This window comes from Cyprinodon tularosa, unplaced genomic scaffold, assembly GCF_016077235.1.
Source record: "Cyprinodon tularosa strain WSP-4 unplaced genomic scaffold, ASM1607723v1 ctg44, whole genome shotgun sequence".
In the NCBI taxonomy this organism is placed as follows: domain Eukaryota; kingdom Metazoa; phylum Chordata; class Actinopteri; order Cyprinodontiformes; family Cyprinodontidae; genus Cyprinodon; species Cyprinodon tularosa.
The window spans coordinates 3,815,976-3,839,445 of NW_024039163.1; the positions used below are offsets into that span (position 1 = coordinate 3,815,976).

General features: G+C 36.8%; 1 protein-coding gene across 1 annotated transcript in view; it reads right to left on the reverse strand.

Annotated features, from left to right (window-relative positions):
• lrrc4ca (leucine rich repeat containing 4C, genome duplicate a) overlaps nt 1-23,470 on the reverse strand; it is a 94,310-nt gene that overhangs the window by 30,451 nt on the left and 40,389 nt on the right. Inside the window, exon 2 of the mRNA XM_038300077.1 lies at nt 7,240-7,315. The gene's annotated coding sequence lies outside the window, so the exon portion shown is untranslated. The remainder of the gene's footprint in view (nt 1-7,239; nt 7,316-23,470) is intronic.

Genomic DNA, 23,470 nt, shown 5'->3' on the forward strand with positions numbered 1-23,470 from the left:
TGGTGGTCTGCTCAGATTTTGATCATTACATTGTTTATTCAAACCAAATTAGCTTTAAGCAACTAGATTGGTTGGAAAAACAACCAATTTATTCTTAGAATCTATCCAAACTTTATCCAGCTGACAGCAACTCTCCTCCAATCTCCCACATCTTGACTGAACACTGAGGCTGTTTAGATGCCTGTCAAAATTCTTGCGCTTCCCGAACCACTTACAGAACCGGTCACGTGGTATCACGGTAGCGAGGCCTCGGACGTCATCAATTTTGGCCCCTCCTCTAAATGAATCACGCCTCGACACGCGCTCCGGGGAGACGCCCCCTCCATTACTCGACACACGCCACGAAGCCTCGGCTCATCTCATAACATCACTAATATATATATATATATATATATATATATATATATATATATTTATTAGGGGTGGAACGGTTCACAAAATCCACGGTTCGGTTCAATTCACGGTTTCGTGGTCACGGTTTTCGGTTCGGTTCGATTCGGTATATGTTGATTGTTACACCGAAATCCCATAAAAATTTATGAAATCCAAAAAATAATGGATTGTAATTATTTTAAATGATCCGTAATCGTAGGTCACTCTAAATGCAAAGTGGTCCCATACAGCAGACCTATAAAGTGCTGCTGGCGCGTCTTCCAAACCTTCTTCTTTCCCACTCGCCATTCCGACACAATAAGGCTCGGGCACATGACGTCACACGTTGCGCGGCAGCCATATTGAAAGCTGGTCAGCCCATTGTTTACACTTCGACTTCGCGCCTGTAAGGACTTGCTTTCTTCTGCTAGTAGTTTGCTTAGTTTTTTGCCGTTTCATTTTACCTCTGCTGTCGTTATGGTCACCCGTTGCTGTGTCGTAGGGTGTAGTAGCGCAAGCTGTGACTGGACGGGGAAAAAAAATCCCAAATGGATTGTCTTTTTACCGTTTTCCAACCTGGAGGCGTCTCAATGGAAAACAAATGTCCTCCATAACAAAGAGTCGCCGGCTAGCATGGGTCGCTGCTGTAAGACGGCCAAATATAACTTTCAACTCAATCCCAGTGTCCATGAGAGTGTGTTCCCGGCATTTTCATTCTGGTAAGTTACAGAACATACTTACCTTGGCTCTGATGACTGTGTTCTCATTCGGTTTGATTACTTCCATGTCGTGAACTTTTCCATCTGTCAGCTGTTTGTAAGCCTCTAGCGACTTGTAGCAGCGAAATTCTTCATGTGTGTAGGCACTGACGCCACACACTAGATAGGAAAATATGTCCTCCCTCGCAAACGGCGGTAGAAATTCTTCCCCAACGCACTAGTCCTTGCTTGCTACTTCGTAGGGATCAAGTCCGTTTATGAAGCCCATCTTTTGCAGATAACGGTCCCTGGCTTCCCTCTGCAGTGTGTCTCGGTATATTCCGCATCCTTTCTTCGCTTTTAACATCACTGTTTACTCGTCTTTGTGCTTTCTCTGTGCTGTTTTAGGTCTTTGTTTACCGTAGCAACTAGCTGCCAATATGGCGGCGTACCCAGAATGCAACGCGCTGTGCCCGAGCCTTATTCTCCACAACAACTGACTTTTTTCCCTGTTACACCTGGCTAAGCTGCTTCGCTTCTTCTTCTTCTTGTTTACTACTGGTGGTTGGCTTTGGTCGCAGTACCGCCACCTTCTGCTCTGGAGTGTAAACGCTTTGCCTATGAGAAAAAGGAGCAGCGCATGAACCGAATGAAACACACACGAACCGAACCGAGACAGTCGAACTGAACGGTTCGGACGGTTTTCATAAATCGTCCCATCCCTAATATATATATATATATATATATATATATATATATGTACTATTCATTACACTATGTACAGGTATTATTATTGTCATGTTTTTAGGAACAGAAAACAGATTTGATCCTTCTTTATTAGCTGATAAATCGAATATTTCAACTTAACAAAGTCTGTCATAACTTTGTACTTAGCCACTGTTGAACTAATGTATTTAATGTGTATATTATGTTTAACTGTTAAAGATTAATTTAAAAAGTATTTATCTTTAAATATATGCATATATTTATCAGCAAGTCCAAGAAAATGTAATCTGTCTTTAGTGAACCTTTTAAAAATGAGGATTTTGGTTATTACATCTTCATGTGGGCACAGTTTGGATATTTGGAAACTGAATTTGGATTGCATTCCTGATCATAATGGGTGCCCATTTTCTGCAGAGTTTGGACTTAAGCCGAGCTGAGTTGAATGCAATGTGAATTGGTGTTTGGGGATAGCGTGAGGAGCTTGGCCACCGAAGAGGATTACTGAGCAAAGTCGCTGCTCCTTCAAATCGAGAGGTCTAGGCTACAATAAGCTGGCTTGGGTATCTGTTTTTGATGCCTCCATCCAGAACCCCCCCCTTGGAAGGTGCCCCTGGCGTGTTCCATTGATAGGAGGCCGAGCGAACAATGTCTGTCGGCTACCCTTGTATTACCTAGGGCTACTCCCACAGGAGCTTGAGGAGAAGTGTTAAAAGAGGGGAGTCTAGGTTTCTTTGCCAAGACTTCAGCTACCCAGTTTAGGAGAAAATGATGGAAAAAAAATTTATTAATTTAAAGTGACGTGCCTTAAGCTTGTGCCCTATGTAAGAATTTTAAACCAGGTTTGCTTTATTTTTGTAGACACATTCTGTAGACGCCATTCTGTAGACTTGCGGTATTACAAATGTAGCCTCTGTTATTTTAAAGAGAAGTGGAAGCAGCGTAATAGCATTTCAAAATTCTCATAATATTTTATATTGCTGTCGTCTACTGTTAGGTTTTTTCTCCCTAAACGTTTACTGTCATTCCTGATGATTTGATGCCTTCAGTTGTTTGTAGTTGATCTGGTAAATGCTCTAGTTTTTAGATGCTTAGCAAGCAAAGCATCCCAGAAAAATCTGGTACTATTAACATTGTGTCTTTTCAAAATCTGTGAAGAATGAAAGTTGTCCAATGTGTCCCCAGCATAGAACTCTGTAGAGTCAGCAATTTTCCGTATACCCGTGGTCAAGAAGAACTGCAAAAGACTGCGAGAAAGACAAACAAACAACCTCTTCCACCCCTAAACCATGCTACCTCTGACATACTTAAACATTACCTGACCTTTGAAAATCACCCTTGCTCATCAAAACAATGCAAAAATAGAGGCACAGATTCTAAAACTAAAGGCGAAATTTATTTTCATCTAAACCACTTGCATATTGTCTTTCATTGTGTTTTACTCTGGTCAAACCTAAACTGAAATTGCTGATTGGTTAGAAACGGACTATAGCTTGCTAGAGTTTTTGAGCCAGATGCTAATATGTCTTGTGTGTTGTAAAATTATAAGATATTTTAATTTAATAAGGATTCAAACTCATATACATCATTAACTTTTATTTGTTTTCTGATTTAATCATTACAGTTTTTTTTACTAGAATAAGACCAAAATATCCTTTAAAACGAGTTATCTTTTGTCTGTTAGCCATGTGCCTTCTTGAGCTCTTATTATGGCCTCCATTCAGTCCGTAATCTTTAGATTACATGCTGCAAGTGATCTCATACACATTGATAGTAGTATTAACATAATTAATTTTACTTTTGTGAAGCTTTAAAGCTAAATAAGACACCCAAACATAAATAAGGATCAGCCCCTGTATAAAAAAAATAGACTAAAACCTTAACACCCTCCTAAATGTAAGTACTGTAATCCTCTCCTTTTTGCATACCCAAATAAAAAAAGCAAATGCCTAAGGAAATGTAAGCCCAATTACATGTGTGATACATTTTCTTCTCAAATATATATATATATATATATATATATATATATATATATATATATATATATATATATATATATATTAGGGCTGCAACAACGAATCGATAAAATCGATAAAAATCGACTTTTAAAAGCGTTGGCAACGAATTTAATCATCGATTAGTTGTGTCGCGCGATTAATGCGTCATCCGCCGCCGCCGTCAACCGGGGGAAGAAAAAAAAATATGGCGGAGCGAGTCAGCGCCGCAGTTGCAGTGTTGCCAACTCAGCGACTTTTCAGACCCCTCCAGCGACAATTTTTCAAAAAAGCGACTAGCGACAAATCTGGCGACTTTTTACGGTGTCACTGGCGGCTTTTGCCTGCCTTGGGGCGCCTCCCCCATCCCAACGCCTTTTTCCCTCTCCCACAGGAATCCCTCTCAGTCAGAGCCGCAGGATTTTAGTGAGGAGTTAACCCTCAGCGTCCAGACTGCAAATGAAGCGCGCATGCGCCGGGATTGACGGCGCAAATTGATCACAATAATTAAAATAGCCGGCGCTTTGTAAAGTGAAAAAAGTCGTAACATGCAACTTTTGTAAAAACAAATGAACATGGCACGGAAGCACCACTGTTATGACGCAGCACCTGAAAAGAAAACACGTTGGAGCCTTCAATGGCAGTGAAGAGAGCTGATCAGCAGGATGAGTAACCATGTTTGTTTCATTTTAAAGTGGGGAAACGTAACGTTAGTTTCTCAGGTAGCTCATCTGATGCTTTCCTTACCTTGTTAGTAGGTTACAGACAGTGATAAGGTTGGCTACTTATTTTACTTTTAATTTCATTTAAATTTGTTTAAGCAGCGTTTATATTTTCTTTATAAATAAATTAACTTGCAAATTATGAGGGCAAGGCTTTTAAAGTTTAAATCTTCTGGCAAAGATAAAGAAAAGAAGATCCTGCAATTTATGGAAGTAAAGCAGAACAAAATCCAGCAAGATCAGTAATATGTCAATTAATTATCTGCCACATTCCCATGTAAATATCTGTCTTTGGAGGATGTGTCATTTTTATTCCAAATACAATTTATAATTTGAATCACAGGGCTATTTTTATCTCTATGGTTCAGTATTTTCTCAAGCAGCAACTTTAACTGCTATACTTTCCTGTCTTAAAAGGCAGAACTCTTCTAGTCTAAAAAAACTCATTTGTTGAAATGGGGGGACCTATTGTTTGAACCCCTTAGGGGCTTTAAAAAACAAAAATGCCTGTCTCTTTTTGCGCTTTATGAAACAAAGTAGCCTATATTTTGTGGATGTACAGCTACATTTCTCATGTAAGTTTGCGTAGTTTTTACACAAACATTTATTTTTCATATTGCACCAGTACAGTTAATGAGCAACCTGTACTTGTGGGCTTGTTTGTTCTGTCTAAAATGTTTATTTTGGAATAAAGAGGTTAATATAAAAAAAATTTTTTGTCCGATTCATCGATTAATCGAAAAAATAATCGGCCGATTCATCGATTTTTAAAATAATCGTTAGTTGCAGCCCTAATATATATATATATATATATATATATATATATATATATATTAATAACAGTAACAACGACATGCTTGAAAATAGGAATTTTTCATTGTTTTACATTTATTCTGCATTATGCCAACAACAACTTCAGAATATATCAGACCTCTAGGTATAACAGTTCTAGAAATATGGGACTTTTAACTTCCGGAGTTATCAGCGTCTCCAAACCTCTCCAAATGTGCCAAATTATTTGAAATTTCGCTTATTGCTTTTACACAACAATTTCCGTGTTCTGAGTTGTTGGGCACATCCAGGTGAATGTACTTTTAATTTAATGTTAAATAATATAATTGATTATAATTCGACAAAAATACACTGAACTGATTTAAAAGATTGTTTAATGATTGGATATGGAGTCAAAGAAACCTCTTCAGGTTTTTAGATGTCCATCAAGGCAACAATGTCAGCATTAGCATCTTTTTAATATTCAATCACAAATATATTGGACTTTTTATATAAATGTATTGCATCAAAAAAGAAAAACTGAAAAGCTGAGCAACACTAAGTTGAATTGAAATTGGATTGATTTCCAAAATGTTGTAAAGTTTCACCAGGAGTTTTTACCTTTAAACATTAGATCTATCATTCCTTTGCTCTACTGATAAACACCCTGTCTGATCAGATGTTTATATTTCGGACACAACAAAAGAACAGACCGACAGACATGCTGTGATTTTAGAAAATATTTTCAAACAATTTTATCCATTATAAAATAAACTTTGCCAAAGCCAAATATATATTTGCCAAAGCCAAATATAGCACTAAAATAAGTCTATATTAGTTTGGCAATAAGAAAATGTTTGTTTCTTTCATGGTTTAGTACTTAGGAAGTAAACCTTGTTATTGAAATTATTATGTGCTGTGGTCACTTGGTATTAGTAAAAAAGCCCAAGAAATGGATGTTCTGTCAAAAGAACCTTTTCCATTTTGCAGTGCAAGAATTGTTCCAGGTTAGCAGAGGAGAGGAGCAGCTTCTCGGTGGCTGACTAAGAGCTGTGGTGCAGAATGGAGAGCCTCTACATGTCCTTCATCACCACAACTGTCAGATTGTTCAGCACTGTGTATACCGCAGTCTTTGCAAACATCTACAGTACTGTCGCTTTAGCACAATCCCCTCCGACCTCTGACAATACTGTGAATATCTATAATCTATTTACTTGTACTGGCATGTAAATGGGTTGTGTTTTTCTTTTTATATTATTGTTTTTAATTGGATCTTTTAGTTTCGATTATTTATTATACATTTCTACACAATCTGCACTTTACTTGCATTTCAGTAAGAATTGTAGTTAATTTCTCTGCTGTGAGAATGGAGTCTATCTTATTTTACCTTAGTGTCTCATAGCCAGAATGATTTTCTACACTGCACTATCAAGTAACTTTAAAATTGTTTAAAAAAGTTTCCAATTTATACAGATTAAACTACTAATATTAATAATTTTCAATCATGGCCAAGGTAAGACATTTTACCCCCGATATGCATATTTTTTTATTGTTACAATTGTACTTTTGACCTAACAGAAAATGTGTGCTCTTGTTTTGTGAAGTGTTCAGTGCTACAGTACAATAAAGAGCATCTTAAGAAAATAATAGAAGTAGCTTAGAAAAACTACCCTATGAATAAATCAAATTTTTAAGAAACATATTAAGGCTGTTTAGTTCAATAATGCTCTTTTTTTATTTGCTATATTTTCTTCAAAAACACAGGGGTTGGACCACATCTGTAGCACAAAAGACAGGAAAACAAAAATGTTTTTCTGCATTTTTTTAACATCCTTTTTAATTGACATTACTTTGTTGCTCTTTTTTTCCTGGTAGATTAAACCTCTATACTGTAAATGCTGTTTTTACCTAGGCTTAAAATGTAGGGGCTCACACTCCTATGTAGAGTTTGTTCCGTACCTGCCATCTCAATTATAGGTCCAAAAAGCTCTGGTCATTTTCATGTTAGCCTCCACCTCAACATACTTCCCTGTCCCTGTAAATACAAAAGACACAATACAAGAGAAAGGGTATAAGCATGGCATTCTTTACAAGGCAAATTACACTTAAAAAGTTTAGCTCTCTTCAGCCATGGCTAGAAATACACCACTCTTCCTTTCTATTTTCACCACAGATTTTTGCAATAAAATGTCTTGGAGCAACCAGATGGTTTGAATATAACAATACAATATAGTATGCACCCATATGGCTGAAAAAGTTTCTTAGATAGGAGTAATCAAATTAATTAGACATGAATAGCCCAGCATTAAAATACATAGAAAAAACAAGATGCATATTCTGGGTTTACAGGTACACAGTCAAAGTGAATTTAATTTGTTACAGAGATAATTGTGGACAAAAGCAAATGGAGTTAAGTTTCCATCTTTTATGTCAACCATTATTTTTTTGTGTAGAAACTAGATGTGCAAATGAGTGGGTGTTTGACTAACTGTGTACTTTTGTTGTGTTGGAATCAAAATAGATCGAATAAACTTTAACAAAAAAAAAAAAACAGTTCAGCATGCTCAAGAGCTATGTATTTGGAGGTGGGTAAATATTCTTCACTACTGACACACTATCTGTGTATTATAGCATTTAATTCATTTCTGCTTCTGTCAGGCCATTTTTATGTAATGAAATACAATTAAAATGCTCACATAATAGAAAAAAAAATCATAAAAATCCTTAATTAGTTAGATCAAAATATAAAGGCCTCAGGATCAAATGCATAGTTATTAGCACTGATGAAGCTATGTTTTCAAACAGCTATATATTTCCTTGTGATGTCAAAGTCCAACGCACATACAATTAAGTGTTATTTGAGCAAATTTACACATTTGGTCAGTATCACTGCAGTTGCTTTATAGATTTTAAAAGTATTTAAATTATTTGCTGGGCCGCTGACTGGACCGGACCAGGCATTCAAACTGTGCCATCAGACATAAGACGGAGCGACCGAACCCGACCCGGTGACGGTATGCTTCCCCCCGCCTGCCTTACCGTGCTTCCCCCTGCCAGGGCAGGTGGGGGGAAACACGGTAAGGCAAAAATATAAAAAGGTTTGAAATAGATTAAAAATGAGTGTGCCCCATCTTGCTTAAGTAGTAGAACTATTTGACATAGATTTGGAGTCAGTGGGTCACATGACCTGGAAGTTATTAAGTAATATCAATTATGTTTGTCATAAATTTTTTTTTAAAATAACATAGAAAGGCTCAAAATGGAATAACAATGAGTGTGCCTCATCAGGCTAAAGTAGTAAAACAATTTCACAAAAAATTTGAGTTGGTGGGTCACATGACATAGAAGCTATTGAAAAAATATCAAATTTTTTTATTATACAAAAACTTTAAAAATGATCAAAGGCTTAAAATTTAATGAAAATGAGTGTGCCTCATCAGGCTAATGTAGTAAAACAATTTCATAAAGAATTTGAGTTAGTGGGTCACATGACCTGGACGCTATTGAAGAAAAGTCCCAACTTTTGTATTTAAAAATGTCTTAAAAATATATCTAACAATATATATTATATATTATATATATCTATAATAATATCTTAAAAATGTAAGATTTTCGGTTCTGCTGTAGTTGACCAAAATCCCAGACGATTTCGAAAATTCCCCCCAGACATTTTTTTAGGCATGAAAAGTAGGACATGTCTGGGAAAAAGAGGATGTCTCGTCACCCTATTTATGCCCAAATTTGAAGCATGGCCTGTGCCAGGGGCGTCTCTAGGTTTAAGACACAAGGGTGGCTCAGCCCCTAGAAGATAATGCGCGCGCATAGCGCGCGCCGAATTTTTTCAGTGCACCTGCTAAGGCGTTGTCTAAGACAAGGGTGTAACTTTGTGTTGAAAGTTGGTGGGGACGGCTCATAAGGAAAGGGAGCTACCTGCGCGACGCCTTTTTTTTTTTGTTGGAAAGGATAAAGCCAAAAAAATGCGAATAACATTTATCAATTTAATGCTTACAGTTGAAAACATAACTGTTACAATATTCACTTATATATTTTGTGCAAAAAATATCACATAAATCTAAACAGACAGTACAAATCAAATAAATATATCAATTTTGTAGAACATTTATTGACAGGCAATTTTGGGTCACTTTTTAAAATTAATTTACTTTTAAACCAGGACTCGGACAAGATCTTATGGGACCTTAAGCAGAATATGATTAAGCAACTCCGTCTTTCTGTCAAGAACATCCACTAGCAGGGTATCCAGGGGGGGATTTACCATTAGGCAATACTAGGCAGTTGCCCAGGGCCCCAAGTTCTGGGGGCCCCATAAAACTCTGTTTCCATGTATGGTTAATACAACTAATCCTTATTTGTGCACATTAATTATGTTTTTGATAAAAATCCTTTGGCTAAAATGCCATCAGAACGCTGATAAATAGAGAGAAAAAAGGGACAAGAAGAGAGGGACAAAACCTAGAACAGATAATGGATGTCTATTCTATTAACATTTCTCTATCTGTAGAATGGGTCTGTTTTATGGGTTTTCTTCTCAGGGGGCCCCCTGCCTGTCTTTGCCTAGGGCCCCAAATTTCCTAAATCCGCCCCAGAGGGTATCAATACTGATTTGATAGAATCTGGGAGAGCGGACCATGTTCAACCATCCATTTTCTTTAACCTTATCCCTCAGTGGGATCAGGAGGTGCTGGTGCATATCTCCAGCCACGTTCTGGGTGAGAGGTGGGATCACCCTGGACAGGTCACCAGTCTGTCGCAGTATGTTCAACCAGCTTAAAAGTAATCGGTAATCAGATTTATTATTTGCACTTTTACTAAGTGAACTTTCTAACTCCCTTAAATCTGAAATTCCAATGCCAAAATTGTTTAAATCTTTTATCTTTGGACCCCCTGCAGAGTGACGTCACACCTGCAAGATCCTATCCTTACCTTCCTGCTAGATTGCAAAAAGCAGCTTGCTCATGAGTTGTCAACTTAACACGCTAAATCTTAAATGTACGTGTACATATAAAAGAAAAAGGGGCGCAGTGCTTGCAACTGAATGGCAACACTATCAAAGTCAGGAAAAAGTTTTAAGTAAAGCCGGGATTAAAACAGTAGCTACAAGAAGCTTCAAATAAAAGGTGTTCTTTATGTTCAACCTAAACACCAACTCCGATAGACCATCAGTAGAGCAGGTGTTTAAATTAATCAATCACTGCTGCGAAAGCTTATAGCAGTGAAAGCTAATATACCACAGCCATCACTTAATAAACGCAAAATAAACAACCCTCTAAAAACGGAAAACTGTAATGGACTGAAAGTCCTGTTTTTTATGTGGGAAATTATTTGCGTGTGTTTTAGTATAATTCTGATATATTGGCGCTGTTGTCTGTTTCTATGGCAACGATACTGATTGTAGTGTAGCTTAGAGACCTGCATGGGTCGAGTTTTACCAACCAGCACCCGCCCGAACCCGTTAGGATGACTACCGAACCCGACCCGTCACCCGCGGATATCTTCAATTCAAATGTTATGGGGAGAGGGCGGAGGGGGGTGATGGGGAGAAAGCGAGAGGCAACAGATTCTTTTTTCTGAGTTTTTTTGTCGGGGTTTGTGGACGGTGAGCAGCGGGGAGAACTTTTTTTATTTTCTTTCTGAGGAGCGGCATGAATGGGGTTTTAATCAGATATACACAGCACCGAAAGCAAAATACGTGTACAAAATATTGGTGGGGACATGTCCACACCAGTCCTTAAGGAAGTTACGCCTATGATTGTTCAGATTAACTTGTCTTCTTTATGGCTTTTATTCGGTGCTTTACTGCATTTGTTTTGGGAAAATATGAGGAAAAAATAAATACAGAAAAAAAATATATATTTTTTAAAATCGCAAAATAATTATAGGGTGGCTAATGCCAAAGAAAGGGTGGCTGAAGCCACCCTTAAATAGGTCTAACGACGCTTATGGCCTGTGCTATGTTATTCCATGCCACAACGCAACAATCACGAACTAGCAGTGGGTCTAGATACGGCCGAGGCAGTGAGGAAGTGGAAAATCGAAAGGGGCAAGTTTGTGCAATGATGGAAGGACATGAGGGTGAAAAAGATCCAGGTGGTAAAAGGGTCCCAGCATTCTCGCACACCTTGCTCTTCTAGCTGGTGTATCTTCACGAGTCGTTTTCCACAATGGCGGTCATCCAAAAGAAAAAAAAAAGCCAGTAAGGTACCAAACAGGAAATACGCATAGTGTAGAGCGGATGTAGATTTCACCAATCAGAGTCCTTTTGCCTGCGGCACAGTCTGCGGTCACCTACAATTTCAGAGAGGTGCACCAGAGTGTCCGTGAAAGGGGCGGGGGCATATCTGCTTTAACTGCGACACACAGACAATGCAGACAACCGGCTTTCTGAGCATAAACCAGCATTACTGTTATAGTGCAGCCTTAAATAATTAGAAGATCTGTTAATAGAACAATAAAATAGAGATCTTTTAAAAACAGCACGTGTTGCAGTGCAATAAATTCAGAAAAAAAACTACAATTTTTTACTGTCCAGATTGAACATTCCTAAAAAGATTAATTATAATTACTAAGTAGGTAATGTGTACTGAATTTTTAGGTATAATCATTACATTTCTGTTATTATCACAACATAAATAATGCAGCCCCTTATACCCTTCCATGTACATAGACATTTCTCTTAACACAGTCAGACACACACAGAGTAAAACATCCCCCAGCTCTTCTTTCCTTACTTCAAAGTGAAACATCATTATATTTTTCCATTTGGTTCCCAGGTGAGTCTTTAAGAATGTGTCTGTCAGATGAATGCAAACCTTAAAGTGTATATTACAAAAAAAGCTTTCAGTTTAGTGTGATGGTTCTTCCTTAGAGTTAGTTGTTTGATCAGATCTGAAGAGCAAACTGGTAGCTATGCATTTGCCCGAGATTTAGATCAAATTAAAACAAGTCTAACAGTGAGTTGGGAAAAAATATAAACTTACATAATTGCTCCACTCATACAGTTTTGTTTTACTAACATTGTATACTTAACGTGACTCCAAAGGTGTTGTCTTCTCCATATAAATCCAACATCATTCATCCACATAAAACAATTAATCCAGTGGCAGGTCAGTTATATTCTAAACCTCTCTGTTTTTGAGAAATAAAGGTCATTCCTGCAACAAATCTTGACTTATGTCAGTGTCTTTTGCTCTGGAACCTAGCATATTTTGCCCAGCAGGTCACACTACATCACCTCTGGAGCTGACCAGAAAAGCATGTCAGACTGAATCAAATGGGTGAACAGCCACTCTTTCAATTAGGATCTCTGGTGGAGCTGGGCAGTGCAGACTGCAGTGTGTTGTGAACAGGCTCCCAAAGGGGCAGTAAGTGCTGAAATCAGCTTAGTTGTGCCTGCCATTTGTCATTATCTAATGGTAAATCTATGTGTTTTCTGTGAAAGCCTCTCACCAAATCACTGGGGGCTGGAGAGAATTTAGACAGACAGACCAACAGACAGATAGCATCATTGCCCTAAACAAAGTGATTCCTTTGCACAGTGCCAATGGAAAGAGGGATTCAAAGCCAACATGATTCCAAAAGATAAAATAAATTAGTTGACTTAAAAAGTAGGCATTAAAATGGTGTAAAATTATGTGAAACAAGGGAGGCAGTTTTGCCATTTTCTAGATTACGATACGGATTTTGATTTAATTAAAATGCAGCTAAGTATGCACATTATGATGATATTAAATTACACATTTTTCAGCTTGTTTAGTGGACAACATCAGAGCTTTGCAGGATTTTCATATTGCCAGCATTTTAATGAGTGAGTGTGTCTGTGTGTGTATGGGGGAGGTGGGGTAATAACTTGTGGAGACAATATATGGACAGTTTCCTAGGCTACAGCATGGGGACTTACAGGTCCCTGTAAGTATGGGGTCCTTGTCAGGGCCAGATTCCTGACTGGGCACGTACTGGTAGTGGTTAGAATAATGGTCTGGGTAAGGCCTTAAAATTTAATTGGAAATGAATGGGAGACAATGCAATTTCCTATAGAGAAAGCAAAACACAGTAGTGTATGTGCGTGCGGTGTGTGTGTGCTTTCGTACTCCATAAATGCTGTCAAAGAAAAAGAGTAGACTTGCCTACATATACACAAACACCAAAGGTAATAAAATAGATGCAACCACTGTCAGATTCTGGTTTCTTTTTAGGAAAGACCTGCAGTGAGCTTTTTAAAGGCCTTTCAGTGACATGGATCAATGTTGCTTTTCAGAATGACACAAATATTTCAACAGTGCATTGCAAAAAAATGAATTTGCCAAGAACATTGTCGAGACTTGTACATTACAGCCACAACCTTCAGTGGCTTTATTGGGTGAATTTTATATAATATACCACATCAGTATAACAAAACCTGATATACTCATGTAATAAATCTCATTGAAGTCAATCCCTTCAATACAAAAGCAAGAAGAAAATATTGCCACAAATCCTTGAGTATATTTATGGCTTTAACAGAGTAATTATTTTCATTTAATTTCTGTCAACAGTCACTTGTTTTCTGCAAAAAAAAAAAAAAAAAAAAAAAAAAAAAAAAAAATATATATATATATATATATATATATATATATATATATATATATATATATATATATATATATATATATATATATATATATATACACGTCTTCCGTTGTGAAATTCCTGTTACTTTGTATATATATATTTGTAAGTGAATTTGCATGATGGCATTTTACCTTTCACTTTGCTGCTAGTACACCTTTGTTTTGCAATTGTGGGATAGCAATGGATATTTCAATTCTATTCTGTTAAATGTTTCATTTAAGAGAATGCACTCCTACTTCTGGTTCTATGTGGTCATTTTCCTGCTGAAAGGTCAACCTCCTTCTCAGGCTCCTCATCAGTAATGTCTTTTACCGCTTATAAATTTTTTTCCTTCAGAATGTACATGTCTATCCTTCCATGCAGCTTCCCATCAACCCTGATTGACATAAAGCTTTTAAACCTGCATATAATTTCTGCCATCCATTTGTTCTTAACATATTAAATAGATTTCCTAATTAAATGTTTTACATGTCTTTGTTAGAGCTCCAGTCCAAAGTCGTCTTGTTCCAGAAGAGATGAAGCAGAAGGGGGAAAAAAAAATCAAACCAGAGCGGAATTAGTGCAATCAGGGGAGATATGGAATTAATATGTCTGATTAAGTGCCTGGATGAATTAGCATTTGGTCCAAAGAGAATTCTAGCTGCAGGAAGAGATGCAATAAGTTCTGGAAGCAATAAAGGCTGACAGATTGGTCTAAAGAGTAACAAAAATAAAACAAAATAGGGTACATTTCCAAAGTATTATTATTTAGCTTTTGGTATCCAGTGTCGCTTTCTGTTTCCGGCCAATGTTGGATTATACCTTTGTTCTAATACATAAAATCTTGCTCAGTTATGACTTAGATAGGTAGCAATAAATCAATGATGTAAACAAAAAGACCTTTCAGGATTAGCATGGCCATTTTAAAGGAAAGTGTGGTTTATAATACACCATTACACCTCAGCAGAACCAAAGACTGACCATTTCCATGCTATGTACAAAACACCACAAAAGTGGAGCCTAAGCCCAGATGAACAGATGTGAAGAGTAAAAAAAGCATATTTAGACCAAATATTGGACCTGAAAAGTGTAAACCAGTGTTTGCAAGCTTCTGAATTATTTCACACCCTGTAAATAACAGGGAAATCTGGGAGAAAAAAGAAACAATCTCTCTTAAAACAAAGTAAGCACAGGATAAAGGTAAAAAGGCGGGCAAAGACAAAATGAAAAGTATAAAGCTCTGAGATTAAAACCGTGGAGAGAGAGAAAGTCAAATACAAATTAAGAAGAAAAGGAAAGGCAGGGCAGAGAAACCTTTTAGCAAATGAATGTGATATGTGAGCAAAGGGACAGGAAGAGAAAAGAGCAGGAGAGGGAATTTTATATTGTCATTATTCATTTCATTTCCTGGTGTGATGAACGTTATAGTGAGTCACCAAAAGCATCTTTTTCAAAAAACACATGGGTGCAGTAGCTGATGTAGCACACTTACAAATTAGATAAGTTTCCTGCCCCTCCTTTACTAAAATTCTATTAGATTTTTCACACAAAAAAAAACAATAAAAAAAAAACAGCACAGTATACATTTTCTCCCATTTGGTGTCAGAGTGTGACTTTTTTATAGGTTTTCTTTTGAACCCTATTAGGCTGTTGTTGTTTTTTAAAGTAATTTAGTTATATTTTGCTTTATGTCAATATTGAATAACATTCTTCCGGGTGATGTTAAAGGTCTCTTACTTTCAAATTATCAGATAAGTGTATTTAAGTTGGTTTCAAAACATATTTGGATAGAAGAAAAGCTTCCTTTCCCCATCATTTTCTGTCTTAATGTTTTAATTTTTGGAAATATCTTCTTTAGTCTGTAAATTCCCAGTAGCAAAGATAGAACAACTCTTTGATCTACTGACAAAAGTGTGTTTTGTAAAATATATATATTTGTAAGTGTATGATATTTTTATGTTGAATAAAATGTATGATTATGATAAAAAAATTCCAAAATAATTAGATTGATTTCAATGCAGAATAGGCAGTTTTCCGGGGTTTGTAGCATTCCTTTGATTTCTTAAAAGATAGATAAGATATAAACAATTAAAACAAAATAAAGGCAACCCAATACAATCTCTCTATTCTCCTATTCTGCAGAATCTGTTAGTTCAATCTCTAACGTTCTGCTCTCTCTGCTTTTCCTCAGAGTAGCTTTGCCTCGTCTGTTCCTGTTTGGCTGTTACGCCATCCTGGAAAGAAACATCAGCTGTGCTGCTTCCATCAACACCCTTGTTTATAGATGCTGGAGATCGGCCTGTTTTCCAGTGTGGTCCTATTTCTCTGACCGTGACTGAGTGGATGTGCTCTCTTCGTCCTCTGGCATGGGAGCTAGCTCGGAGCTCGTCTGCCTGGCTGTGTGTTTCCTGGATGGGGCCGCCTTTTACAGCTGCTTTTTGTGTCTCTGCTTCTGTCTCCTTGAACCCCAGTCTGCCTCGGCAGATGGCCGCTCACACTGTGCCTGGTTCTGCTTGAGGTTTCTTCCTGTTAAAAGGGAGTTTTTCCTCTCCACTGTCGCTACAAGCATGCTTAGTGTGAGGGATTGTATTTGAGTCAATGAGTCAATGCAATCAACTGGTTTTCCTTAGATAGAAAACTTTGTATCAGTTTGACTATATGATCTGGTTGAACTGTAAAGTGCCTTGAGATGACATGTGTTGTGAATTTGGCGCTATATAAATAAACTGAACTGAATTGAATTGAATAAAATAAGGGACTAAACAACACAGACGTCTGTCAGACGTTTCTGCTATCAAGCTGCAGCAAAAAGTAATATGGTGCTGTTCGAAGAGGAGAGATCTCTCCTTCATGAACATATGGAGAAGGACAAAAGGATAGTCTACCTCGAGAACAAAGTTTCTGACCTGGAACAATATACAAGCATGAATGACATTATCATCACAAAGCGACAGACGAAAACACGGTCACACACTCACATCATTAATAGAAAGCACAAACTGGCTCTGCCTATTCAAGAAAGGAGACATATATAAGCATCAGACGAAGAGAAAGGCTGGCACTGCCAGAAAGGCCAGAATCCCAAAGAAGTAAGGAACATATCCTGCAATGTGGACGGCAAACTGCTAAATATTGTGTATATATACTAGTATGTACTTCACTCCATGGATGTCCTTGTATTCAGAAGGCAGACCAAGGATTCATTTGTGGCTTCGGATGCAGGATTTTTTACCTGCAAATGAATGGTTGTTGGATCGAAGCCCAGCTTTTCCGACTTGCCTCGCCTATGATTGTGGTCAGAGGGCCTGGTGGTGCCTTTGTATGGCAGCATCATTTCTGTAAATAGCTTGCCACCATCAGTGTGTGTGTGTGAATGGGTAGATGACTGAAAGTAGTGTAAAGTGCTTTGGTCAAGTCTCTTGACTTGAAAAAGCGCTATGTAAGTACAGGCCATTTACCAAAGCTGCAAAGGACGACAAACAAAAGTACAAGAGAATAAGAAATCCAATTTGGAACTCAATACTCCAGTAGAAACACACAGATAAAGCTTATGTAACATTCCTAAACATTCTCAAAGCCACATATGATAAACACTGCCCCATCAGAAAACATATACCATAAAGGTAAATATATATTATGGATACAAAAGGATTTCAGAAGAAAATGACATGCTATGTAGGGACTTCCTAAAATATAAAATAGTAGAGACAGAAAATAGTTATTAAAGATTTAAGAATAAATTAACCAATATTTTTAGGACATCTAAAAAGGAATATTAACCTAAACTATTAGTAAAGAATAAAAGAAAAATTGAAAACATGGAATCTATCTTATTCAAAATGTATTTAGTGCATGTTGCCCCAAAACCCTGCAAAAAAACCCTGATCCAAAGGTAACAAAGAGCTGCAGTGACATACTCCCAAAAAAAAAAAATATCAAAATTTCATGTTTCTAACATCAGTGTAAGAAAGGACATATCACAATTGTTGGTAACACATGTCAAAATAAAATGTCCACTAACTGTGATGATACTGATATTAAAAACAGCCAAAAGAGATATTAAAGCAGTCCCTAAGCCACTGACTTAGATTTTAGACTTAGACATGTATAGTAATTTTGTATACACAGAGTGTATAAAAAAACGGAATTTCTTTTTGTACAGCTCTCATGACACTTGCATTATACTAAAGTGCAGCAGTGATCAAATGTAAACATTGTGGGATAAAAAAAACAAAACATGGTGCACAAAAACGCATTAATATGGTCAGTTTGATGCAGAGTCTGTGACATGATTTAGAGTTTTTTCAACATTCAGCTGTCTGATGGCAGTGGGGAAGAAGCTTTTTCAGAATCTGCTGGGCCTGCATTGAATGCTGCGAAACCTCTTCCCAGATCGCAGCATGGAGAACAGTCCATGGTGGGGTGTGAAAAGTCATTGATAATGTTACGGGCACGGGACATGCAGCGCTGGGATGAAATGACAAAATGAAACTTCTAAGAGGCTCTCTCTTGGGAAAAAAGTCTTCTTGCACAGTTTTCAACAAAAAATTTTTTTTAAGTCTCGAGATTCACTGCTTGGCAGCCAAGACCACAATATTCTGCCAGGGCTGCATGCTGTACATAAGTAAAAAGTGTATCAAAGTAGAAATAAACCATGTTGTACTAATTCCCTTGACACTGGCTATTATTGCTGGAAGTGTCAGACCTGAAAGGGAGAGTAAGATATTCAAAATCAGCGTAATTTTGGATGCATTGCAACTGTGACATCATGAGTCAAAGATCTGAGTTCTCACTGATAATTTGAACCTTACATGGGTATTATTTTAACCTATTAACCTTGTTTTGATCACCTAAAGATCCTTGTAATGACCATCTGATTAAATATTACATATTTTAACTTTATACTGTTTATAAAAGAATCCTATACATGCCTCAAATTAAAACACAAATTGCAGCATACCATGAATGCGTGGATTGATTACACCTACAATGCTGCTGATTGTAAATATCTTGACGGATCAAAAAGGAAAGCTGTGAAACACTTAACGAAACATAGCAGATGCTGCTCTGCTGCACTTACATGCTGCTACGCATCTGGTGTATTTTACACCTTGACTAGAGAAAGTAATTAACCAGTTATCCTTCATTAGTTACAAAGACAGTTCAATCAGACAATTCAGTGGTTAAAACGTTTTCTATCTAGGGAAAGCCAGCTGACTGCATCAAATCATTGCCTTTGCATGACACACTTCACCTAGATGAGCATGTGGTGACAGTAGACATTCACTTGCACTTTGTGTGATTCCTTCACACAGAGAGAACGCATGCAATGACATTTGAGAGGAAATCTCCCATTTAACAGGAATAAACCTGCAGAACCAGGGTCAGTATCAGGGGCCTTCAGATGAGGGCGACAAAGGATTCAAGGAGGGAGAAGCAGAAATACAGGAAGAGCATGGAAATACTGATCCTTACATACTGTCTATGTTAGAAAAGGTAATGGTAAAACCCTGTTAACAAAAGGTCAAACTTACTTATAATAGGCATGAATTCAATTCATCTTAGCTATGATCAACATTTAGGGATAAATCTTAACAAATCAGAATATCCTGAAAAGTTAAAATATGTTTTGGTAACTAATTTAATTAATTGAATCTCATATATTGATATATTACATATATATATTTTTATTATTAATTTTTGTAATTTTGATAATTATGGTTTAATTGTGGTTGAGATGATGAATGCACAAAATTTGGTCTGAGAGCATTCTAGTTATTCACTCGTTTCATAACATTACTCTCGACTTCACTTACAGGACCTGCAAATGGTTTCCATCTTAATGGTCACTTTTAACAAGCATATTGATATAAATTTAGTGAATGGAAAAAATGTTCCTAAATGGTATTTTAGAGAAAGGGAGGTTTTGTCAAGAGGAAGATAATACAGAAGTCCTAACAAGATAGAGGACCTGAAGACTGATATCAAAGCAATATTACACTTCAGCATTGCAAACGGCTAATCATGTCATTATCACGGCACATTATTTCAGTAATTCATAATTAGGCCCAACCAAGTATGCAGTCCTTAAAAAATTACCTTGCATCTTAATTTGAGATGTTTTGTTGTTACTTATTTATTAACTTTTTTTTTTATTCTCGATTTAGATTACCCATAATCATCAAGAGAAACAAAGGCTTGAAATATGTAATTAACTTAGTTTTAATTTCTAAAATGGGCGACAAAACATATTGAACTATTAACAGTATCCCAATTGTATTGTTAGATGGATGTGCAGTGGTCACAGTGGTTATTGTAAGCCAACTCATAATGTGGTGGATATAAGGCCTCTTAAAAGCCGCCTTCATTTACGGTAATTTAGAGCTCACGCGCCTGTGAAGAGCCCTTTTCTAAATCCATTCCAATATCTCAACTCTAATACCTCTCCATATAAGGTGACTCATCTGCAGCTCTTAGAAACACCTTTGGAGTGTAGTCCTCCACTTATCTCACTGAACACAAGAGATTGCTTGAGATACAACTCATTAATGCATGCATGTCTATTCAGAAGACCTTTTTTGATGTAGTATGTGATGAGTAAAGGAGCATATAGAAAATAAATCATTTTCTTACAGACTGCTTCATGATCTTGTCAAGTTTTCCAACCGAAATTAAATGAAAATGTGCAGCAATTGGGAACACAATTACAATTGTTTTATGAAAAACGGCACTCAAGGGAGTCAACGCATATTTTCTATTCACTAACTGATAATATATGTATATGCTTGATCTTTCTATTTGTACCCCAAACAAACAAAAAAAAATCCTTTTTATGGGTTGTTTCAAGTTGCTACTAATTAAAATTGGAAGATTGTTGGAGATCCATCCATCCATCCATTTTATGTCACGTTTATTCCAAGCGGGGTCGCTAGGGATGCTGGAGCCTATCTCCAGCTGTCTACGGGCGAGTGGCGGGGTACACCCCGTACAGGTCGCCAGTCCATCGCAGTGTTGCTGATCCCTTTAAGATATTTGTTTCATGCAATTTTTTATTTGTGTTGTACTTACCTCCTTTTTTCTACAAGTACTTCATGTAATGTTTGTGTGGGGCATTGGAAAGAAAAATCATGTGGTAAATTTAAAGTTAAGTGAGTAGCAAAACAATAGTTTAAGAGCATTTCTGTTTTGAGAGAATTTATTTATATCCAGGTTTCTGAAAATTCATGAGTATGTGCTTCACTTTAATATGCAAAACCATGCACAGTATTTTTATATTCAGCTTTATGCAGCCTTCCCTTTGGGTTCAGAGCAAGACAGATTCTAAGCTGATTTATATTATGATGACAGCGCTAAGCACAGCACTGATTACAGGTATTAGAGGTTGAAGTTGATAATGGACTTAAGAATCGGAATGCTGACATGATATCAGGAGGAAGACATAACTCAAAGACCAGATTAAAATGTCTAATATTAATGTGCTAAAAGGAATCAGCAGATGGGATGGAAGAAAAGTGTACATTAAAGTAAGTGTAAACCTGTGTTCTTCACAAAGCCGGGTTATGTTACCTTTGTTTTGACTCATGTTTTCATTTGATTGATACATTGATTTCTTTTACAAACCAAAAAATTGACATGATGAAATGTCTAAGAGGCACTCTCTTAGGAAAAAGTACAGTTTTCTACGATGTTTTTTTTTTTTTTAAGTCTAGAGTTTCACTGTTTGGCAGCCAAGACTACAATATTCTGCCAAGGCTACTTGCTGTACATAAGTAAAAAGTGTATCAAAGTAGAGGTAAACCATGTTGTACTAATCCCTTTGACACTGGCTATTATTTCTGGAGGAAGTTTCAGACCTAAAAGGAAGAGTAAGATTTTAGAAATCAGTGTGCCCATCATGAAGGTCAATCTGTCATGACTCTATAGTTTTTGGTTCTGTTTATGTTTTGTTTTGTAGTTTTCAGTTATGCTTTGATTCATGTCTTTCAGTGTTTTCTAATGGTTTAATTTCCATTTTGTATTATTCTAGTTGTTTTTTTTTAGTTCTTATGTATTTTCTGTTTACCCTCTGTTGCCCTCTTGTGTCAGTCTCCTTCTCCTAGATCCCTTCTTGATTTCTCTGTCTACACCTGCTCCCAATCTGCTGATTAGCCTGGTCTTGGTTCAGTCTCCCATTTATACACCTCCTGTTCAGTCCCTGTTTGCTAGTTCCTCGTCGTTTCTTGGCTCTCTGTGTGTTTTTTTCCCCTGATGTTACTCTGTATTTTGGTATTTCTGTATTTTGTAATATTTGGATTGTTGCTTCAGTTGCCAACTTTTGATTATTAAATCTGCTCGAAACCACCTTCCGCTTCAGTCTCTGCATTTGGGTCCTTTTCAAACCTCCACTCAACCTGACACACTCAGCGAAATGAGAAAGGACAACAGTACAAATATTTTTATGCTATCTCCAAGGGCATTCAAGTTGTCATAGTTCTAGCTTTGAAGGATTTTACCTACACTAATATCCATGTAAAACAAAGTTGCAGAAAAAAATGGAATAAAAGAAACACTTTTTAAAGCCACCATCAACATTTTGGTACAATTTTGGCTAGCTTTTAATTTGAACTGATTTGTTCTTAAACATTTATTTCTATTGTCTAACTTGGCTTTAGGCATAGTAAATCATATTCAACAGGGTTAAAGTAACTGCCACACCATTTTTAAAGTCTTTTGATCTAGGCTACTCAAACCCCCATTTTGATCATTATATTGATCAATGTGCCACCATAAAACAGAAATGTGTCAAATTTCAAATAACCTAGCTACTACTGAAGTAGTTGAAAATTATGAAGGTAATCCTCCTGCTTCAATATCAATGTCTTTCTATAAGGTAAGCTACCGTCACCATTATTGAGCATGGAAATATAGACTCCAGGGCAAAACTTAAGTACAGGTCATTTATATGGAATCCTTACTTGGACCCCTTTAAGCACCCCGTTGTTGCCAGATAGTATGTCAGTCTGTGCCATTGCTTAAAAATCTTTCAAAGAGAGGTAATTGTGTTGTCTTGTGCCCTACTGAAAATGTTTTACCAAGCTTAAAAGTGTTGACATTGTTCAGAAGCCTCTGTTGGAATCAGTACCATGTAAGTCTATGGTAAAATAAAATTTAATTCAATGTAATCATTAATCCTACAAGTAATTCTAGTAGGGTAATGATCACTGCTGGTGGTTACTGTAATAAATTGTGTTCAGCAGTAACGGATTAATATAATGCATTACAAATTAAAATTTCGTAATATTATTAGAGTTATCAAGGTGGGTCACGAAGCGGCTTTAAGAGAGTGGAGAAGAAGGCTATTTTGAAGTAGACGGTCTTAACACAACAGAAGAAAAAGATAGTTTTAAAAGCAACAGAGGTAAATTACTATGTTATGGAGCATGCGCTGCCTCTTTCTACAACTGAGCCTTCACAATCTATTACTTTTAAGCTCTTAAAAAAAAATAAATAAAATTTTCACAAAGTGACAGGGTAAAACAATCTCTACTGATGTAGTTCTGTAAAAAAAAAAAAACAGGTTTCCACAGATAGTTAATTTAACCCA